Source organism: Etheostoma cragini, chromosome 3 (genome assembly GCF_013103735.1).
Source record: "Etheostoma cragini isolate CJK2018 chromosome 3, CSU_Ecrag_1.0, whole genome shotgun sequence".
NCBI lineage: Eukaryota > Metazoa > Chordata > Actinopteri > Perciformes > Percidae > Etheostoma > Etheostoma cragini.
In genome coordinates this window covers 29,224,224-29,232,398 of record NC_048409.1, presented here as the reverse complement: position 1 = coordinate 29,232,398, position 8,175 = coordinate 29,224,224, and positions in this window count along the sequence as shown.

Genomic DNA, 8,175 nt, shown 5'->3' with positions numbered 1-8,175 from the left:
AACATGAAGACAACATGAGGACAACATGAGGACAACATGAAGACAACATGAGGACAACATGGAGACAACATGAGGACATCATGAGGACGTCCAGAACTCAGCTGCCCGCCTTCTCCCCTGCACCCGCCGCCAAGACCACATGCCCCCCGTCCTCCGCACCCTCCACTGGCTCCTAATCAAATATGTGTCTTTTCCTCCAAGGCTAACCAGGTTCTGGTTCTTATCCACCTGGAGTGGATAAGACGATGAAAACATGACGATAGAGAAGGGACGGAGGGACGTGTTCTTTACGTTCAACATGGCCGCCACCATCGTGGGACGTTCTCTCTGGAACCATTCCTACAGAAGGAGGACGTGGATGTCTTACTACCCACCGGCTCTGCAAAGCCCCTCCCCCGGACCGCTGGTCTGATTGGCTGAAGGACTATCCAATCGCGTACAGTCGTTTGAACCGTGCTCGTTTGCAGGAGAACATCCAGAACCCAGAATCCTAAAAGACTGAGCTCGGTCTGGCTCCGCCCGAGTGAAGTTATCTTCAGGTTATTGAGCAGCAGAGGTTTCGGGGGGGGGGGGAAAGTGTTGCCGCGTCTCTCGGGAACGCCGCTGCTCTGACAACAGATTTCATTTGTTGAAAAATGCCAAGCAGCTCTTCTCCATCTCTGTCGTCCTCTCCTCCGTCCTTTTCATCCCTCTCTTTCTCGACTCAAAGCGCTCCTGCTTTCAAATCGCTCCATTTCTCCCTCCACCTGCGTCCTCCCGTCGACTCTTTCTCACCTGTATTCTGTCACATATCTCTCTCTCGGTCTCCCTCTCTTTTGACACACAAAACACCCCTCCATTCGTCTCTCCGGCCATCCTCTCATCACTCCTTTCCTCCATCTGAACCACTGCCTCTATCCATCCCTTTGTATCTGTTCCTCCGTCTCTCAATATAACCTCCATCTCTCCGTGCATCTCTCAACACATTCCTCTCTCTCTCATATCTCCCCCTTCATCCAAGTGTTCAATCAACCTCTTCATATTTAAGTATCCCGTTTAATAATACATGTATTTATGCCCATACCGTATATACACCCTCGCATGATGAAATGACATCCATGAGGGTCGTCTGTAAAACGGTGAGATTATGTCGAGTGACACATCCTCGTTTCCTACATGAGACGATAATGAAATGCATGGTAACGTATGACGTGTTGATTTAGTACATGCTGATTGGGTTTCATCATTCAGAGGGGGCCCCGCGTAGAAAAAACTGAAAAATCCATCATTCAGAGGGGCTAATGTGAGGTTGGTGGGGGGGGGGTGGGGGGGGGGGGCAGCCACTCCCAGCTCACACTGAGCAGGAGGCAGAAGAAGTCAAAGCAACAGAGACGTGCTGGTGGCCCTGTGAGGACAGACTTAAACACCGAATGCTAACTTCAGCATGCTAACGTGCTGCTAATGACAATGCTAACATGAAAACATTCTAGTTTCTTCTCTCCTCTGTGCGAGTAAACTGGATCTCTTTCAGTTGTGGACAACACGAGGCGTTTGAGGACGTCGTCAATGATCGACATCTTTTCCAAATAATGCATTCATCCAGATAATAATCAACGGATTACTACAGAAATGCAGACAAGCACAGGTTGCTGCTGTGCAGGCTGTAGTCCATTTACAGAAACTTATGAATTGACATTTTCTTTGACAGACATGAAAATATTAACAGACACTCCTGCAGCTTCACTGGTGAGTAGAAATAAAACAACTTTAAATTAATTTAGTAGCAACAGTGGAGCACATCGAGCAACGTTTGGAGGATGAGAAGGTCGGCCAACAAGTTAGTTAACTGCTTATAGACAGAGAAAACACATCCTATTAAAACACACACACACACAAAAGCACACACACACACACACACACACACCCACACACACACAACCGTCGCAGAGACACAGTCCCACACGGTTGAGGAGCCAGCTAATTATTACAGCTGACATGTCACCTTATAGTCTGAGATAAACAACACCAGCAAGGGGCTGGGCGGAGGAAGAGAAGTAAAGCTACACTAGGACAGGAGGAAAAGAAGAAGAGAAGGGAAGCTACACTAGGACAGGAGGAAAAGAAGAAGAGAAGGGAAGCTACACTAGGACAGGAGGAAAAGAAGAAGAGAGGTGAAGTTACACTAGGACAGGAGGAAAAGAAGAAGAGAAGGGAAGTTACACTAGGACAGGAGGAAAAGAAGAAGAGAAGAAGAGAAGGGAAGTTACACTAGGACAGGAGGAAAGAAGAAGAGAGAGAGACGTAGCGACACCATTTTCTTTCTTCCCGATACCTGTACTTTAGGATCAGCCAATACAGAGTACTCATCTGATACCTGATAACTCTGTATGCATGTGATATACAGTGTGTGTGTGTGTGTATACACACACACACACACACACACACACACACACACACACACGTACATATGATGTGAGCCTTTATAAAAAGGTCACATGTGACCCCCCCCCTTCCCCCCACCAACCTGACATTAGCGTCACTGAATGATGGATTTTTCAACAACAAGGTACCAGCTAACGAGCTACCATCTGATATGCAGTAAACTGCAAGTGAAAAAAGGTTAAATAGTAGCGTAGACACACAAGCTACAACCAACATATGAAAAGTCATAAGAACCCCGTTGATAAACACCCACTAACACAGTAAAGGTGGGTGTTAGTGTGTTAAATGCTCAGAATGTCGGTTAAAATCATGATGAAGAAACTGCACTAGAGCCCGACCGATAAAGGATTTTTGAGGCCCATGCCGATGGGATTGTGGGTGATTTGGGAGAGCGAGGGATACACATGTGCATCCTTTGCTGTCTGTGGGAAATTCCCTGAACGAAGGACTCAGTCCTGGGAGGAATTTGGAGGATCCTCGACATTGGAACGGTCCTTCGAAGGAACGTCGATGACGTAGCATCCTCCAAATTCTGGCTTCGGAGGATCTTTCCTTGACATTAAGAAAGGGCGAGGGTTGTTGTAGAGGAAAGGATGGGAGGAGGAGGAAGAGGAGGAGGAGGAGGAGGGTGGTGAGAGAGGAGGCTGAGGAGGGGAGAAGGGAAGGATGAGACACAAGAGAAGGTAGAAAGAAAAATGTATGCTACAGATGCTGCATTTTTCATCCAGTTGGTGGGGATGTTGGGCTACATCTTTTGGAACATGCACACACACGCAAACATGCATGTGCATGCCACACACACCTCTCTCTCTCTCTCTCTCTCTCAAGGCTGACAGGAAAGGGAGGCCATTGTGCTACAGCGAACTGGAACAGCAACAGAGACTGACAGGTGGGTTGGAGCACTTTCCATTCATCACCCTGTAAATAAAACATTCTGGACTCATTTCTTCTGTCTCCATAAGCTCCACCGCTGTTATTATCTGCTGCATGCGCTTGCTGCTGTATCCCAGAATCCATCCTCCCTGTATAATACGTTCTACACATCGCATGCTGCTGTGTGGCCGGCACATGTCACATGTATCGTGAATAAACCACCACTTTGCTGTCCTCTTGTTCAAGTCCTACATGTCTTTGTATTCCAGCGTCTTGCTGTATCCTCATAAGATCTAGGCTACATCTATTAGACAGTACGCTCATATGGGGAACCTTGCTGTGTTGTTGGATCAATAACATTGATGTACAGCGGCTAGAATACGTTTACACACCCAGGCTAAAGTTGATTAAAAAGAGGAATCATTACACATCTTTTGGAAATTGATCTTAATGCTTTAATTCAAATACATTTGAAAAATACAACCTTTTAAGGGCACCAATTATCTTTGTGAATGGCAGGACATTCACATCAAGAAAGGAAGACTAGCATACGTAGGCTACTATATATCGGGAGAAAACAAAGTGTATTCCCACTTAAACTTTCAAAAATAGTTCCTATAAAAGTTGTGCTCATCCTGAAACGTGTATCACTGGATTATTACGGATTAGATCGTGCGCGATATATCGGCGGGACGATATTATCCACCGATATTAGCCATTTCCAAATCTATCAATGTTAATGTATAATGGCCGATGGAAAAAACAGTAAACTGGACTGTGCTACTGCCGCCCCCAAATTGTCATCTTTTACTTAAACTGTCTCCCAGAATTTGGTACCAGATGTTTTCTTGTGATGTAAAATGCTCGTAAAAAGCTGTGGATGCCTTTTCCATGTCGTGTCCTCTCGTGTTACATTAGGACCAGTCTGGTAATGTTCCCGTTGTGAAGTACCGTCTGACTCATGTGTCAGACAGGACTCTGCAGGCTGATCATGACCCGGCTCACAGTAGGAGATCTGAATCAGGCTCAACACTTCTGCCGGAGCCTGTCTGTCTGTCTGTCTGTCTGTCTCACTGTCTCTGTGCATTACTGTATGTGTTGTCTGTCTGTCTGTCTCACTGTCTCTGTGCATTACTGTATGTGTTGTCTGTCTGTCTGTCTGTCTGTCTGTATGTCTCTCTGCATTACTGTATGTGTTGTCTGTCTGTCTGTCTGTATGTCTCTCTGCATTACTGTATGTGTTGTCTGTCTGTCTGTCTGTCTGTATGTCTCTGTGCATTACTGTATGTGTTGTCTGTGTCTGTGTGTGTGTGTGTGTATTAATGTCTGTATATGTGTTGTCTGTCTGTCTGTCTCTGTGCATCACTGTCTGTGTTTGTGTTGTCTGTCTCTCTGCATGCCTGTCCGTCTGCGTCTCTGTCTGTCTGTCCATCTGTCCATGTTTCTGTCTGCCTGTCTCTGTGCGTTACTGTTTGTGTGTGTGTGTGTGTGTGTGTGTGTGTATGCGTGTTGACTGTCTGTCTCTCTGTCTAGCTGTCTGTGTCTGCGTTTCTGTCTGTCTGCCTGCCTCTTTGTTTGTCTCTCTGTGTGTCTCTCTGTCTGCGTGTCTGTCTGTCTGTCCATCTGTCTATGTGTCTGTCTGCCTGTCTCTGGGCGTTACTGTTTGTGTGTGTGTGTGTGTGTGTATGTGTGTGCGTGTTGACTGTCTGTCTCTCTGTCTGTCTGACTATCTGTCTGTCTCTCTGTCTGTGTGTTTTTCTCTCTGTGTCTGTCTCTCTCTCTCTCTCGGTGTGTCTCTCTGTCTCTCTGTCTGTCTGACTATCTGTCTGTCTCTCTGTCTATGTGTCTGTCTGCCTGTCTCTGGGCGTTACTGTTTGTGTGTGTGTGTGTATGCGTGTTGACTGTCTGTCTCTCTCTCTCTCTCTCTATCTGTCTGTCTCTCTGTCTGTGTGTCTGTCTCACGGTGCTACTCTGCCACAGCCAGCCTGTTGTTGATGCTGCATTTCAAATGGGATTAAAAAAATTAAAACCTGACATTCCCGGGGCCAGCTGCTGCTGCACTGGTGGAGGAAGTCCAACCACCCATCATTCATCATTCATACCGACGAATGACATGCTGCAACATGCACGGGATGCTGAATGTATGTAATCATTTCTATCATCTGCTATAGCTTGCAGGAGTCCCATTAGCCTCCGATAATGAGGCTGTAAATCTCATGAATACATTCATGAATACACAAGGAACAGGAGTCCACAACTACTTTTGCACGGATGATGAAGCGAGAAAAATGTACAATTTGGCAAAAATTTAACACAGGTGACTGAGCACATACCTGTTCCCACGGCTCCGTTCCCCGTTTGTAAACGCCGTCATTTATGGTAACGTTAGCCATGTTTCTTTTCATTGTTTTGTATTTTACTGAATTATAATGTAAATGGACGTGCGGTAGATTAACTGTAAAAATAATTCACAGTAACTTACTGGACAACTGTTGCCGGTAAGTTACTGTAAATTTTACGATAAATTTGTTACAATGAAGTTAGTGATGGATTCTAAACATCTGAACTGTATAATGTAAGTTTTTTTTTTTCAGTAACAAGGTAGTTTAGTAAATCCAGATCTGATAACCTAGAGTTTCTCTTTTTTAATAGGCTTCTTTTTCTACTAAATATGTTTGGCGCTGCATGGTCTTGGGCGACTTATAGCTGACAGGAATACTTCAAAGGCGGTATTGTAAAGAGATTAAGAACCACTGTTCTGTAAGATGAAAATGAAATGTAACAGTTGGTGACCCCACCACGTACATGTGTCTCAAGCTGAACCCTTTCATGTGCATGTTCGTTGCCTGATCAGAGCAGAGAGCGTCCTCCTGTCAGCCGCCCAGCAGCTCCACACGAAGACTCTTTAAAAATAGATAGACAGAAAGAAAGAACAGGGATTTATTTAAAGCTACGGTCCAGCAAAGCCATCACGTCCACAGCTAACTGAAGCACTTATCCTCCGTTCCAGGCTGGAGCCTTCACTTCATCATTCTCCCTGATTGTATGGACGGATGTTTCTAAAGTGTAACAATAGTCCTCCTACGTGAATGCCGTTTCTCATACTACAGATGCTGTTTGATGTCTGATGTTGGGGATCTTACCAAAAACATGATAATGAATGAAGGACATGAACTGGGACGTTGTTATACAGAACTCAAATCTGCACGAGTGAAGACAACTGCATCAAGAAAAGGTAGATGAAAACATATCCAAGTTTACAGCAACAGATGGAGAAAGCCATTGATGCTGCACATTGGATACGATGTGCGTGTCTGTCTGTGTGTGTGTGTGTGTGTGTAAGTGTGTGTGTATGTGCGTGTGTGTGGCAGTTTGTGTGGTAGAGTGTGTGTGTGTGTGTGTGTGGCAGTGTGTGTGTGTGTGTGTGTGTGTGTGTGTGTGTGTGTGTGTGTGTCTGTCTGTCTTTGTGTGTGTGTGTAAGTGAATGTGTATGTACGTGTGTGTGGCAGTTTGTGTGGCAGAGTGTGTGTGTGTGTGTATGGCAGTGTGTGTATGTGTGTGTGTGTGTATTTGTGTGTGTGTGTGTGTATGGCAGTGTGTGCAAGTATGTGTGTGTGTGTGTTTCTGTATCAGAGAGTGTGTGTGTGTGTGTAAGTGTGTGTGTACGTGCAAGTTTGTGTGGCAGTGTGTGTGTTTGTGTGTCTGTGGGTGTCTGTCTGTCTGTCTGTGTGTGTGTGTGTGTGTGTGTGTGTGTGTGTGTGTGTGTGTGTGTGTGTAGGTGTTTTTGGGCGTGCGTGTGCAAGAAAGCAGAAGAGAGGCATGCAGGAATAAGTTGCCATTTCAATTAAAATCCATCACTCATTCAAATCGACGCCGCCGCCATGTTCTACCCGGCGACTGCGTGTCATGGAGATCGTCTCTTAAATTCAAATGTCATTTCATTTCTGCAGCCGTCACTGCTCGCTCCTTCCAGCCAGGCCGGGTGGAGCTGGCAGCTTCCTCTCTAACTGGGAGCTGTAATCAATATCAGTCAGAGCCATGCTCACTAACGGGGGCATCTCACACGTTTTAATCTGTCACATGCCCAGTCACCGCTGCTGCTTATGTTTACAATTAATTTTCCTAAATGTGTTGCTGCTGCAATTATTCAATGTTTAACACTATGATGCCGGGAAAACACCACAGCCTTCCAAATCCTACCATTCAATTGTATTTATAGTATTGAATCATAACAAGAGTTATCTCAAGAAACTTTGCAGATAGAGTAGGTCTAGACCACACTCTATGATTTAGAAAGACCTAAAGGCCTCTTGGTAGGCGGTGCCTGATGGGGCTGGTTGGGGGTGTGATGAACGGTGGCAATAATAGTCACAACAAAAATAATGGAACTATGACTAGAAATAGTAGTTGTTGTAGTTCATGGCGTAGAAGGGCATTACAGGGTGTAGCAGGGCATAGCAGGGCGTTACAGGGTAAAGGAGGGCATAGCAGGGCGTTACAGGGTGTAGCAGGGCATAGCAGGGCGTTACAGGGTAAAGGAGGGCATAGCAGGGCGTTACAGGGTGTAGCAGGACGTTACAGGGCATAGCAGGACGTTACAGGGCATTACAGGGCATAGCAGGGCGTTACAGGGTGTAGCAGGACGTTACTGGGTGCAGCAGGGCATAGCAGGGCGTTACAGGGCATAGCAGGACGTTACTGGGTGCAGCAGGGCATAGCAGGGCGTTACAGGGCATAGCAGGACGTTACAGGGCATTACAGGGCATAGCAGGACGTTACAGGACATTACAGGGCATAGCAGGACTTTACAGGGCATTACAGGGCATAGCAGGAATTTACAGGGCATAGCGGGACTTTACAGGGCATAGCAGGGCATAGCAG